General features: G+C 41.8%; 1 protein-coding gene across 1 annotated transcript in view; it reads right to left on the bottom strand.

Moving 5' to 3' along the window:
* Positions 1 to 13820, bottom strand: part of LOC116038772 (contactin-1a-like) — a 71170-nt gene extending 57350 nt beyond the window's left edge. Inside the window, exon 1 of the mRNA XM_031283432.2 lies at positions 13584 to 13820. The gene's annotated coding sequence lies outside the window, so the exon portion shown is untranslated. The remainder of the gene's footprint in view (positions 1 to 13583) is intronic.
* Between the last annotated feature and the right edge of the window lie 1018 nt (positions 13821 to 14838).

A 14838-nucleotide genomic window follows, 5' to 3' on the forward strand; every position in this document is an offset into this window, starting at 1 on the left:
TCAATTGTGTGACTTTCTGCATAGAAATAGTCTATTTGAAGACTTTCAGTCAGGATTTAGAATGCATCATAGCACAGAGACGGCACTGGTGAAAATCACTAACGACCTTCTAACTGCTGCTGACAAAGGACTTGTCTCCGTACTTGTCTTATTAGATCTTAGTGCTGCATTCGACACTATTGACCATACCATCCTCTTACAGAGACTGGAACATTTAGTTGGCATTAAAGGAATCGCACTAAGCTGGTTTAAGTCCTATTTTTCTGAGCGATCCCAATTTGTTAATATTAACGATAAACCATCCAAATACGCTAAAGTTAGCCATGGCGTTCCTCAAGGCTCAGTGCTTGGACCAATTCTATTCTCTTTATATATGCTTCCTCTAGGCAATATTATTAGGAAACACTCAATTAACTTTCACTGTTACGCAGACGACACCCAATTATATCTGTCAATCAAGCCAGACGAAAGCGGTCAGTTAGCTAAACTTCAAGCGTGCATTAAAGATATAAAATCCTGGATGACCCACAATTTTCTGATGTTGAACACAAACAAAACGGAAGTTATTGTGCTGGGACCCAAGCACCACCGAACTTCATTATCTAAATATATAGCTACCCTAGATGGTATTGCCCTGGCCTCCAGCACTACTGTCAGAAATCTAGGAGTCATTTTTGACCAGGATCTATCCTTTAACGCCCACTTAAAACAAACCTCAAGAACAGCCTTTTTCCATCTTCGTAACATTGCCAAAATCAGGAACATCCTGTCTCAAAACGATGCTGAAAAACTAGTCCATGCATTCGTAACTTCCCGGCTGGACTACTGTAATTCTTTACTATCAGGCTGCTCAAATAAGTCCCTCAAGACCCTCCAGCTGATCCAGAATGCTGCAGCACGTGTTCTGACAAGAACTAACAAAAGAGATCACATTTCTCCTGTATTAGCTTCTCTGCATTGGCTTCCTGTAAAATCCAGGATTGAATTTAAAATCCTTCTCCTGACCTACAAAGCACTAAATGGTCAAGCACCATCATACATAGAAGAGCTTTTAGTACCTTATTGTCCCACTAGAGCACTGCGCTCCCAGAACTCAGAGCTACTTGTGGTTCCTAGAGTCTCTAAAAGTAGAATCGGAGCCAGAGCCTTCAGCTACCAGGCTCCTCTCCTGTGGAACCAGCTCCCAACTTGGGTTCGGGGGGCTGACACCGTCGCCACATTTAAGAATAAACTGAAAACCATCATCTTTGATAAAGCTTATAGTTAGGGAGTGAGGAGTTGCAGCATAGTTGAGTAGAGTAGAGGGAGGCAGGAAGTACAAGCCCGTTCCGGCAGGGGAGAGTACGAGCCCGGTCCAGGGCCCCTCTCTTTAGCCTGCCTCTCTTAGTTATGCTATTATAACTCTAGACTGCTGTGGGAAGCTCCTTCCAAGGACACAATGAGCCGCTCCCTCTTCTCTCTTTTCACTTGTCTCCTTTTGTGTGCATCTTAGTCCCAGAAATGCCTGTTACTAACCTAGCTCTGGGGAGTTTTCTCCCCGGAGTCCCTTTGCTTCTTCTTCACCCAGAACATCGCCTTGGAATTGGGTGGCACCTACACCGGGGTCCTGGGTGCAGCTGACGCTATGGACTTACTACACCCTGCTACGCTCTGCGTTTCCCCGCAGTGTCCGACTGCGTCCTGCCGCGTCCACCCAGGCTGCTGTGCCACACTACACCCCGTAACGCCCTGCTGTGCCCTACTATGACATGAACTACTATGACTACCATTGTGATCACTGCTTCACTATCTTTATTATGACTATTATTGCCACCATTCACCACTCCCCCAACTGGTGCCGTCAGACACCGCCTACCAAGAGTCTGGGTCTGTCCGAGGTTTCTTCCTAACAAAAAAAGGGAGTTTTTCCTTGCCACTGTCGCAATAGCTACTGCTAATGCTTGCTCTTGAGGCAACCACTGTAATAGTTGGGGCTTCGTAAAGTACAGAGTTTGGTCTAGACCTACTCTATCTGTAAAGTGTCTCGAGATATCTCTTGTTATGATTTGATACTATAAATAAAATTGAATTGAATTGAATTGAATTAACAACATATTTCCGTTTTATGCTGGTTAGGATAGGAACTTCTTTTAAAAGCCAGGCCTTGTTTGTGGTAGTGGACATCTTCTACTTTTACTAAAGTAAATATGTCTCTGGTTATTTGTACTTTTACTTAAGTACTGAGATTCAGTACTTCCTCCACCACTGCAATGTACAAGTCATCTGCGACTCCGACAACCATCTCTCAACGCAGTCTCCCGCTTCCCAGGAGGTGCACAAGAAATGTCATGTCCTTATATGGGAATTTGCGGGGCGTTATCTTATGCTAATTAGGAACAACTGGCACGCGCTTTCAATTACGAAGACGTGGGATTCATCAATCCTAAGAACACAGGTGCGAACAATTCTGTTGTTTAAGAACACATCATGAATCCGACGTAGACTTTTCTTAAGGACTTTCTTAAGAACATATTTAAGAGAACACTTAGGAAGATATTGGTGAATGAGGCCCATTGCTCAATTAATAATTGCAACATGTTCAATCAGTTCAGTTTTGAAGAAGATGAATCACATAATATAATATATATGAAGCTAAATATGAAGCTGAAACCAGGACATGGTTAGTTTAGCTTAGCATAAAGACTGGAAGCAGGGAGAAACAGCTAGCATGGCTCTGTCCAAAGGTAATCTGGTATCTCTGCTTGTTGCCTGGCAACATCTTGGTGACTCCAAGAAGTTACTGTGCCCGGCCAAGAAATAGTCCATTAAACCACGTATTGTCAATTGTACACTTAAGTTTTTGTATGAGATATAGCACGTTAATTAGTACGCTTTAGATTAGGGCTGAACGATTAATTGCATTTGCGATAATATCGCGATATGTTAAAACGCGATTTCCTAATCGCAAAGGCTGCGATTTGGTCACATGACTTGTGAGAGCAAATCAGTCTGCACTCCGCAGAGAAAGCATCAACTAGCACGCTAACGCTACGCCGTACCTTGAGCTGATTTCTGTCATTCAAACAACTCTGAGTTGTAGTTTAAAACTTTTACAGACATTTTAATAAAATGAAGGGTTTTATTCGGGCTTGAGTCTATACATGCAGTTAATGGATACAGGCACACAGAACTCAAGGCTCGGTTGGCAACGATTAGCTCTGATTAGCGGTTAGCTCCGGTTAGCGGTTAGCTCCGTTATAAAGATATGGAGTGGAGGAGTTGCCACTGAGAGGGGTAACAATCATAGACAGTATATAAGAGTGGACCAACAGATCCCGTGTCTCTAGACGGAGACCAGTGAAGGCCGTTAGAAGCACTTTTCCGGTGAGCGTTGAGCGTTACTGCGCAGCCTCCAACTGAGAGAGACGACGTAAATGTGCCGTGAGCAACGTGTCTGAAAGTTGTAAGTCTTCTGGTAGCTGTGCCAAGAGAAATCTCAATCATTCCCAATCTTGCAGAGATGGAGAGCGTAGGTATATGTAAGGAGATAGCATAGGCACAGGCTAATTACTGCTAACTAAAATGCTAGTTAACATTAGTAATTACACTTAAACAGCTAATGTGAGATGAAACTGCCTGCGTGCTTCTCCTGTACTATACGGTAATTCCTCTACTATGCGACAGTAAGTCGCGTGGTTATGACACAATCGTTAGCCTATTTTTACAAAAACGTCTGCTACGGAGCTATAACGTGAGGTACAAGGTAATGGAGCCTTTTATACATTGTCGTGTTTCTTTAGAAATAAACACTGGACAAATAGAGTCTTTAAACGCTTCAGATGTAAAGTTATTCTCTGTCAAAGTGGCGCCAAAATGAATGGCAGTCAATGGAATGCTAACGGGAGGTGATCACTTTGTAGCATTAAAATGGCGCCATAGGAGGTTCGCGGTCCGAGGAGAAGCTTACGCCCTTGGTAACAATCAGACTAATAAATGACGTTCGGGGAGCTTTCACAGCAGCGTGGCCGCGGTGTTTCAACAGTTTTATTAGTACAGTTAATCCCATGGCAAGAACACCAGCAACTAGCTAACGCAACGATAGCCTCTCTGAACAAGTGCACACGGCAGCACGCAACTTCACGAGGGGGAGGGGCTGGAGGCAGCTCCTCTCTGTGCACTGTAAAAAAAATACACTGTTGTGTGTGTGTGTGTGTGTGTGTGTGTGTGTATAGATATATACTATATTTTTACTTATTTAACTGTCTAGTGTGTAATTGTGTGTTCATACTATAAATTATTATATTATTATTTGTTGAATAATACAGAAGACAAAGAGCTTAAAAAAATAATCGAATCGCAAAAAAAAAAAAAATCGCAATTAGATTATTTTCAAAAATCGTTCAGCCCTACTTTAGATGGTACCCAGACTAGCTGTTTTTCCCTGCTTCCAGTCTTTATGCTAAGCTAACCTACCTGTCTGCCTGGCTCCAGCTTTACCAGACATATATATAAGAGTGTTATCAATCATCTCTAACTTTCCTCAAAATTTTCGATTTCTTTAAAAAGTGTATTAACAATTTTTTAGTTATCTCTTTATTTTTATCCATTATATCATATATATATTATATATATCAGTTTTGTGTTTTGTTTGAAAAACCTTTTGTGGGAGATGCCTATTGTATACAGATAATTGCAGGCATTAATGTTTTGCAACCTTTTCATTTCATTGTACTGGAGTCAAATTATAATCTGGTTGGTCATGGGTCAATGTGAATAACATGAAGTACTCCAGCAGTCTCTCTAAACACAGAGCAGTTTCCAACCCCCCTTCAGTCAAATGGAACAGCAGTGTTTTGCTTTGTCTTGTTGTCCTCTGTTGCAGAGGAATTAAGAAAAGTACAACCCCTCCTCTATCTGTTGTGCATATGTGTGAGTGTGTGTACGGGTGTGTATGTGTGCTTGCCTGACTGTGTCGCTGTGCCCTTCGCTCCTTCTGTCCTCCACACAGTATGGACCTGTGTGTGCAGCATGAGTGGAGCTGCGTGTTGCAGATAAGAGTCGGAGCACTGCAAAGGCGGGGTGTGTGTGTGTATGCGTGCGTGCGTGCGTGTGTGAAAAGAGCACAGAAAAAAAAGGATTCAGTGCTCTTTCTCCATGTCAGATTCACCTCTGGATGCCCTTTCCTCAACTCACTGTCATCACACCATCCTTGTGAATAATCCAACCAGTGACACTGGCCGCTACACTACTGACACATTTTACCACAAGGCCCACGCATGCAGTATGGAGGCTGTCTACCTCCATGCTCAACTGGAGTCTGAACAAATGCCATATTAATATGCATGAATGGCTTATTTTTCCCCATGGAATAATGTGAGATATTTTCACTCGAGGAGGGAGTTGGTGTTGTGATTGTTGGCACCTCCCTCATTCTAGACAGCCATAAATAAGGAATAATAAGGGTGGTATCTGCACTCACATCTTCATTATCTCTCTGTTTACTGTTTATATAAATTCCTTTACAGTAAGGCTGAAATAGAAGAAAAAAGATCTTCCTCTACCCTACCTCTCTGTCTTTGCATCAAGATGACTTGTGCAAGCAGTAGTCTGACTCATGATAATTTAAACACAGAGATGGATCACATGTTATTTTTCATTGGGTGCTATTAGCCACTTCTTCTCGAGGGCAATTTGCGGTTGCTAAGTAAAATTGTGAGGATAATTTCAGCAGCATGAATTAGCAGATTGCAACAAAAGCTCCTGCAGCTTCAAACAGAGCCAAAAGAATCTGCAGCATAATTAGTCCACAAATCTCATGCATAAGTCAGCCAGATTCCCTCAGAATGCTGGGATCAGATCTGAATAATGATATGCCAACAGCTAAGAACAACTTTTGTTCAGGGACGTTTTAGGGTAGTTTGTCGGAAGCTATTAGTGCTGGTGTATTGTCCCACTAGCACTTACAGAAAACATGACGCAGGTGGTTACATCACCTTGTGAGTTTGTGCGCCAGATGTGACAGTGTTGCCCTGACATGGCAGTTGGCAGGGTGAGGCTTTATACAAAGAGTACACTGCTTGTACTGAAGAGGCCTACATAAGCATTCTTTGACCTCTTTTATCTACACTCATTAGCTATGCAACAAGAGGGTTGATTTGAGACCCTTTGAGAGGATCCAGAGAGAACAGGTTTTTAAGTGTGAAACGGAAAACCAACCTGTTTGTCGTGCTCGCCTACAGCGAATGCTAATGTTGCCCACATCAATGGGCTCTTCATGTAGAGATGCAGCCTTGGGCCCAGGAGCTCGGAGGCTGACCAGTGAAACACAAATGCACCGGCAGCGCAGCAAGAGAGCCAGGAGAGGACAGCGGCGGCCCACAGCCCAGAGCTTGTACCAGCCACATCTTTTATTTCTGGTTACACTGATCTAAGGAATGAAGGGAGAGCTCCAAATGTTTTGTTCTTCTGTTTCTCAATATACCCCCGACCGCCCCCCCCTTCCTTCTCTCTCTCTACTCCTTTTCTGTCTCTGCCTTTTACATAGCCAAAGAGCTGAACTGAAAAACAAGAGGCATTTTAAATAAGTGTTGAATCAATATAGACAGGCTGTGCAGCCAGGCTCCGGTCATAATAAGCAGCATTTATACGGTATATAATCAGCTTGCACAACACAACCTTATAACTTTCAGTCAATCTTAGTGGAGATCTCTCAGCGGCTGGGAAATGACAGCATCCAAAGAATGGTTTCATTTACAAATACAGTGCATATGGCATTATTTTTAAAAAAAATATCACCAAATGGGAATAGCATTGGATATTTATGGATTAACTTGTGTAGCAAAGAAAATAGAAATCAAAGAAAATTTGATTACATGAGCGTAAAATGACTACAGATGGTCTCAGCACTGAAGTCAAGCACTGCAGGTAAACAAACAGGGAGACTGAATAATGGGCAGAGCAATAGCACTTGCTGAGGCCCCTAGTGCTATGCTTCCTATCTCTGATTTCTTGGGTTTAAATGCACTTCACTCACTCTGTGGAGCCAGTAGGAAGCTAAACTATTGATCCACAAACAATTTATCTGTCCAGCTGTCCAGAGAGAGGGAAAACAGGACGCTCCTAAATGTATAATGAGGCTTCCCAAGAGCTTGGCTTCCTCAGTATTCGCTTCATGTGCCAGGAGGCCTTCGCCTTTGGGCTTTCTCTGCGATTAGCCTTTTATCTATACACTTCTCACACATACAGTCCCTCCCACAGACGACTAGAGGTCAGCCAGCTAAAGAACTAGTATGCTTCTCACCAAGGATGTTTCTGATTAGTGTAAGAATCCCCTTTGACCCCTAAGTTTCATTATTTTTAACACACAACTGGTGGGGAGTTCATGTCTACAGTTTGCCATCGCAGTAACAGGGCTGAGCTGTCAACAATACACAGCATGCATCATCACTATGAGGCAACATACGCTGGGATAGCATGAAAAATAACATACAGAACACATTAAAGGTGATGGTATAAGCAGAGGAGTGTGGTTATGCTTGGTAACCTTGCATGCTGAACTAGCATATAGATGAAGTTGTGTTCTTCTCTTCCTCACATGCTCCCAGCGCCATAGCAACAGGCCTTGCTTAAAGGCCCCAAGAGTGGCTTGGCCCCAATGAGGAAGACGCTTTCGTACCTAATTGGACAGTTCCCTGCACCATCGGGCTTGTCCTTTATCCCCGACACTATAAAATAACAATGCAAGCAGTTGAAACTACAGTAAGCTTTCACAGTCTTATGATAAACGCAGATTAAACAGGATTAAATCCAAAACAATGTAGCTCATTACTGAGAATATCAATGAGGAGGGATACAAAGGTAATATAATCTTTAAAATTATGCTAAATACTAGCTTTCATGTGAAGATCATGAAATAAATTACTGTCAGAGGGGATAAAGTTGTATAGGTAAGGTTTTGCCAGCATCAAAGGTGAATATTTCTGATCCAACCTTTAATTATCCACAATGGCTCCTCTAGTACTCCAAATAAAAGCCAACCCTTTATTTTGAAGCTTGCTCAAAGGTCTTCACAAACAATCTCTGTGATTCATTAGGTTCTGGCCTGATCTGGACAACAGAAAGGAATGATTTTAAAATTTCATGGAATTGAAAGTCATCTTGCATGGGACCAAAATAGCATATAGTGTTGTCTGACTGCACAGCTTCTCAACAGTTCTGTAAACAATGTATCTGACTGCGCCTACGAAGGTGCAAAAACAGATGGCTCAAGTGAGAAGTCAGTCCACTGTGTGTAACACTATATATCTGCTCAGTGAAATGTGAAACAAATACACAAGCGGTTATCTGACACTCTGAGGAGGTGTTTAATTAAGACCCATTCACATTAAGACACTTAGAAGTGACTACTTAATTAGGTAAAACTGTCCTCTGAACTTGTTAACCTTGCAGTACTGTCACTTTTACTTCTTATCATCATTAAATACAAAGATCTTTAGTACAAGTTAACAACAAGTAAAATGCAATTAGCTATTTGATGAGCAAATAACTTTTGATATTACAGTGGAAATTGACTGCATCCCAGTGAAGAAGCCAGAATAAGCGGACATTGTAATGAAGAAAGTCAAATATTATCTGAAAAAATTAAAAAGGCTGATCATGCTGTTAACAGAAATTAACAGGCGAAGGGCACACATTTGTAATCTCCTTCTAATTGAGTCCATAAATCCCAAAAGATTGCCTTTGATTGTAAGTCTAAAAATATCTCAGAGGAAAACGAGCAAGAATCAGACAAAAGAAGTGAAATCTTGTCAAATATAACCTAGTTACACATTTTAATTGTTATTAAATGTAGCCAAAAAAAAGTGTTAACTTAAACTCAACATTTAAAATCATCAGACACACATAGATGGCCTGTAAACCAATACATGAATTATTCAGTAAATCAATCATTTACCCGGTTCATCAGGGACTTCTTTAATATATCAATCTTTATGTTCTTTTTCTCAATATTATTTAAATTGTAATTTTGAAGAGTTGAAGTCTTCAGTTGCCCCAACAGACCACTGACAAATCTCTGAACATGAAACTTGTACCTACTTCAAGATAACACTCTGATGACATTGATCAATGTCATCCTATTTCCCCCATGAGTGACAGGGGAAGATACCAGGCAATTTCCAAACACTACCTGCTTGTCCGGTCCACATTATCTTAATGGAAATGGAGTAATCTGATTTTGAATGAGACATCACTTTGGCAGATAGACAAACTATAGGATCCTTGAGAGTCACCAAAGAAGCTCAGCACTTTATCAACAAACAAATCACACTGATAAAGAGAAGGGGAACAAATGAAATGTTCTATGATAAAAGACATTCATATATCTTTAGGGGAGTTTGATTTAATGTTTTTTACAAGCAAGCCATTTCTTCATGACCTTTTTTTTTACCTTGTCAGTAAATGAATAACATCTTTCTCAAGGAGATTAAATGTTATAAATAGACAAAAATCCAGCAGCTGAAATCAAATACTGTATATCTATTTTTATCTTCAGCATTGTGCTGCATTTGTGTAAATCAACAAAAGGCCATTTAGCAGGCTGCATTTTATCCTGATCTTAGTTATGGCAGATACATATCAGGGACTGAATAAGAGCTAAATGAGCCAAATACATGTGTGTGCGCACACACACACACACACACACCACACACCACACACCACACACCACACACACACACACACACACACACACACACACACTAAAACAACTGTAATCTAGTGTGGCTGAATTATTATTCATTTGGGGTCTCCCTTTAAAAGTAACTAGCCTCCTAAAGTGCCAGGAGCAACTATTCGAGATCATTAGATTCAAGTAGGCAACAGTGGCCACAGAAATAGAACATCAGCCCAGGCGATAAAACCTTATCCTGTCAAACAAAGTGACTGATTTGAGTCCTATATAGTCCTATATAACAATGTAATGTGCTTCAAAGATCCAGCTGGCTACTAATGTTGGCAGCTGCATTAAGGCTGCAACAAAGGATTCTTTTAATTACCAATTCATCTTCTCGTTATTTTCTCTAAAAATTGTTTGGCGAATAAAATACAAAACAATGCACATCACAATTCTGTTTGCTATCACATCAGCTAAGAAATGCAACCTTTTTTTCATGTCTGAGAAGCGAGAACCTGCAAGTGTAAAAAAAATAAAAATACCAAAACAACTCAATTACTTTTCTATCATTCTATTATTTGACAAGTCACTTCAGCTCTAACTTGCATGGCTCTCTTTTCTTCCTATTGGCTAAACAAAAAAAACAAGTATCACGATTTTAGAAGATGATAATAGCAAAACTATTAAATATCTATAAGCCCAACAAAATAACTAACCACACTTACAGTTTAGTCTAACAAGTGGGATACAAATGTGCACTGTGTCTATGACTTCTTCCCACTTGTCTCAGTCTCTTACACATAAGCTCTATAGGGTCACGTGCATGCAGAGAGCAGGGAGCAGTCCACAGTGGGAGAATCAATGGTAGGTCTAGTGCAAACTGTATTCAGACAGCCAGCGATGGCAGATGGGGACTGAGGGCCTTTCTCCTCCTCAGGCATGAACAGAGGAGAGGTCTGTCTCCAGGCAAACATAGAAGACGTCATGTCTCTGCCTCACTGCCGTACCATTAGTGGATCTCGCTATTGACCGCCGGTGCGTAAATTGCTGAGCAATCTAAAGGAAGCATCAAGACGAGAGCATCACGTTTTATCAGCAAGACAGAAAGAAGCACTTGTACAGGCTGTGAAGACAGTTGCAGCAATAAGGGCTGTATTTGTATGTCTGTGTTTTTCTGCACACAAATTTTCATTTGCATAGGCTGTCTCGTCTTGCTATAGCCTCTCCTAGTGCCTTCAATTTAACAATGAAACAAGTCTACAGGATGTATTCCCTCCAGCGTGACTGACACTGCATTCAGTGTGACAGAACAAACAGCGCCGAACAAACTAGGCCTGTTGCTGGCAAATGCTAACGCTGCCAATCAGTCTTTTCAAAATCGATCATCCTATATTTAACTAATGCTTGACTCTTTGCCCAATAATTTGTCACCAAGAGCTCAGAAGGACATCTGGAGACAAATCTAATCTCCTAAAACAACTCTAAAAGGACTTGATCTTAAATGGCAAACATCCAAGGTTTGCTTTGAGCACCAAAATAATACTGCTTGAATGAAGACATTAACTGAATTGGAAAATAGAAAAATCATTGTCTTGCTGAATATAAAAAAACTGTTAAAGCATTTGACAGATTTGCGGTAAACATTCATACCAGATGAGTAAAAGCAATCTCTCTCACCTTCATACTCATTTTTTATAAGTTACATGCTGGCTGAGGTGAAGTGGAGATGGGGAGGTTGAAGGCAGCTCTATTTTCTGCCTCAGGTGAGGTTAGCCTGTCTACCTCAATACATGACAGATGTGTGTGACTGAAGCTTCAAACCAAAGGAGAAGTATTGTGTACAGCTATGTTAAGTCATTTGACTGTGACACTAATGGAGGATGAGGCTGTGGCTTTGAAATGCATCACAGAACAGCCACATCCTGCGGGGTACTGTGTTATGTAAAAAGTTCCTTGTCATGCAGGCTCCTCAAGCCAGTACGGCCCTGCAGCCAATAGCATGCTGGCAGAAAACAGCTCATTGCAAAATTCAAAACTCTATATTCAGATATATTTCATTGCGGACCAAGAGGGGTAAAAATGTAAGATGATGCCTTGCACGCGGTAGGTTAGCCTACTTCTGAGCAGAGTAAATTCATTCACCTCGCATGAAGGAGAAGGACTGTCCTCAGGGTGTACACAGGACAGCACAGGATGCATTAGCAGCAGTCAAGCTTACAAGATTCATAAAGTGCTCCAGCTGACAGGCACCCACAGAATCCCTCTAACATTGTGTGCCACATGTAGGGCTCTGATTCAGTCGGGACAAACACACAGTGAAGATTCTCACACATGGCACTGAATGGCAAATAAACCAAAATGAAAATATTGCCCAAAAACATTTAGGTCTACAGCACCCAGGAGCAGAAAGGGTTATCAATTGATCATCTGAATATATACACATTTTTATACTGGATGAGCAAAAAATTATAACAAGTAACAGGTGTGGGGACACAAGCCCCACACTAAGATCTTAGAGGAACCAACTAGGCCTACCATTTAACTTGTTCATAAACCTACATTCATATGTTAATCTGAGACCAATCCTAAATAACAGGTGCAAATTCTGCCAGCTCTACCCTCACAAAAGTAAAACAACTCTAGAACTGTGAATAGCAAACACAGAGGCCCATACGATGTCAAAATGTGGTGATATTTTTTTACAAGCTCAAGTTCAGACCACAATAGAAAGTTGCAGTGGCTTAAATCATACTCTGCTGCAGGGAGCTGTGCTAAAAGCTATGCCCTCAAGCCATTATTCAACAGCATTAGGAAAACCATAACCATGCTTGAATCTAAAAATCAACCCTATATGTATTAATAAAGGCATAACATCTTGAGTTGCAGACAGACTTCACCATGTAGCTTAATGACGGTGACCAGAGTCCCTACAGCTATTAACTGAGATCACAGGTTAAAAAACTGATCACTGGCCCCCACATACTGATAATGCAGAATACCAATGTAATATTTTCACATCTGGGCTTTTTGTAATTCACTATGAATCAGTGCATAATTGCATGGTTTGTGTGAGTTTACCATCATCCTTTTTTACTATGTCATTAATGAGTTAACTAACATAAAAATAACTCTTCATCATTTTTGCTACATGATAAACACCCCCTTAGAAATCTCTGTAGGACTTCTGGAAGTCCCTAGACCTTACTTTAGCAACATGTAGAATGAACGGTTTCCCTCCACTGAAGCCTATAGCCTGGTGAGTCAGGACGCGCCCATGACACCTTCTCCAGCACCTGACATCCTGACGGATATAACCCTGCGATGGGCCATTACTAAGCACCACGGCAAAATCTGCCAGTAAAGATGACAGAGCCGAACCATATGCCTCAATCACCAGGACAAGCGTTTTAGTTTCACCACAGATCAAAGTGTTTACAGTCGTCGGGTTCTTCCTGATCTTTTGGGTGCAGGCGGCAGTTTAAATCATCGGTATGTGCGGCGCAATTAGGCTATGGCCTCTGGCGTGGTCTAATGAATGCTGAATTTAACACGCAGACTTCATGCTTTAAAGCAGATGTGCTAAATGCTGAAATATATCCGTATACCTGCTCTGTGCATCGACTATTTTTTGGGAGGGAAGTGCATGCCAGGATGTGCAGCAGATCAGCGTCATCCCCACCACGCCACGAAATGTCAGATATTGCACGTCTCTCTGCATCTGTCAATACAACACCCAACTGCAAAATGCGGTTTCTTCGTACCTATATCGTCCAATTCTGCATTGCAGAGGGCGCATAAGCTTCTTCCCAACCGTGCATCCTACTCAGTCTGTTGTAAACAACACTGTTTCCCCAGCTGTCAAAAATGCAGCGCCCGATTACTCTAATAATAATGTCAAACAATCATTTTTCACTATACCCCGTGTCCTTACCTTCCGTAGCGGGCAAATGCGTCCGTCCGTGCGTCCTTCACGATGCTCACCACTGCTCAGCACCGCAACGCCGTGCGCTCAGGAGCGGGGAAATAAACTGACAGAGCAGCGGTCCTGTCCCCGCGGATTGGATGAAGGGTTATGACTGTCAGCTTGGGGGGGCGCTAGACCTGCTTGTTCCAAAGGGCCATGGAGCAGTGGCTCCCACAGGGGTGTCCCGGGTTCCTCCTGAGCTCCATTACTTCCCCAGCACATGAGCATGACCTGAGGAACATTTTAAGAAGTGTATTGTATAACATCTTTAGTACCTCTCAGTCTACACCAGTGACTGTAAACATACTACACACATTACAATAAATGAAATGACCCAACTTTGCCTCAGTATATGAGCTTGGCTGGCTTAACCCTGTTACATAACCTTGCCTTCAGTCTATTACAGATTATATTCTTATTTTTTGCAATGTAACCATGTATCCAGCTAAATTAAATAGCGCATGTTACTGTATTGTTTGAACAGTTAGCTTCATTTAATATTTTGTGTTGTTTTCTTTTGCGGGGTGCAAATGTTCCACCAAAACAAGTTTCTTCCCAAGACTATTGCAGTGTGACAATCGCTGCGTCCAGAGCTTAGTGCTGCCCAAGATGATTGGGATTGGTTTACAGAAATGCAAACTAACCCCTGACAGTTTGTTCTCCTATCCTAGAATGTGTGTGTGGTGTACCCAGACTTTATTCCACAGCGCTGTGGAGATAGGTCTGGCAATGCGAGATTACTGATGTAATAAATCAAGTGAGAAGTAGGGTCATTTTCATAGACTTCTATGCATTCAGGCTTCTTTTTGCAACCAGTGGAGTTGCCCCCTGCTGAAAAAATAGATAGAATGCAGGTTTAATGCACTTCCGCAATGGCTTCACCAGAGACGGTTTAGAACCGAGACGCCCCAACTCAGAGTAGTTTCTGATATCTGTGTCACTGCCACACCGTCGCCACTGCTGTGTCTCTCGTTTAGTGGCTGTGTCACAGGTCATACCCAATCAGCTGAGATGTGTATGTAAACTCGTAGGAATAAAAAGGCAGAGCGCTTGCAAACACAACAAGGTGTTTAAAGGGGTGGTTCAGAATTTTGGACATAGGACCTCATTTCCAAGTTAGTCAGTGTGTTATTTATCAGTGGAGACCGTTTTCAACACTTTTCATCCAGTCCTTCCAGTTGCAGAGTTCGCTGGTGCTAGGCTAGTGCAAGTCAACAGTATC

The sequence above is a fragment of the Sander lucioperca genome, chromosome 7 (genome assembly GCF_008315115.2).
Source record: "Sander lucioperca isolate FBNREF2018 chromosome 7, SLUC_FBN_1.2, whole genome shotgun sequence".
NCBI lineage: Eukaryota > Metazoa > Chordata > Actinopteri > Perciformes > Percidae > Sander > Sander lucioperca.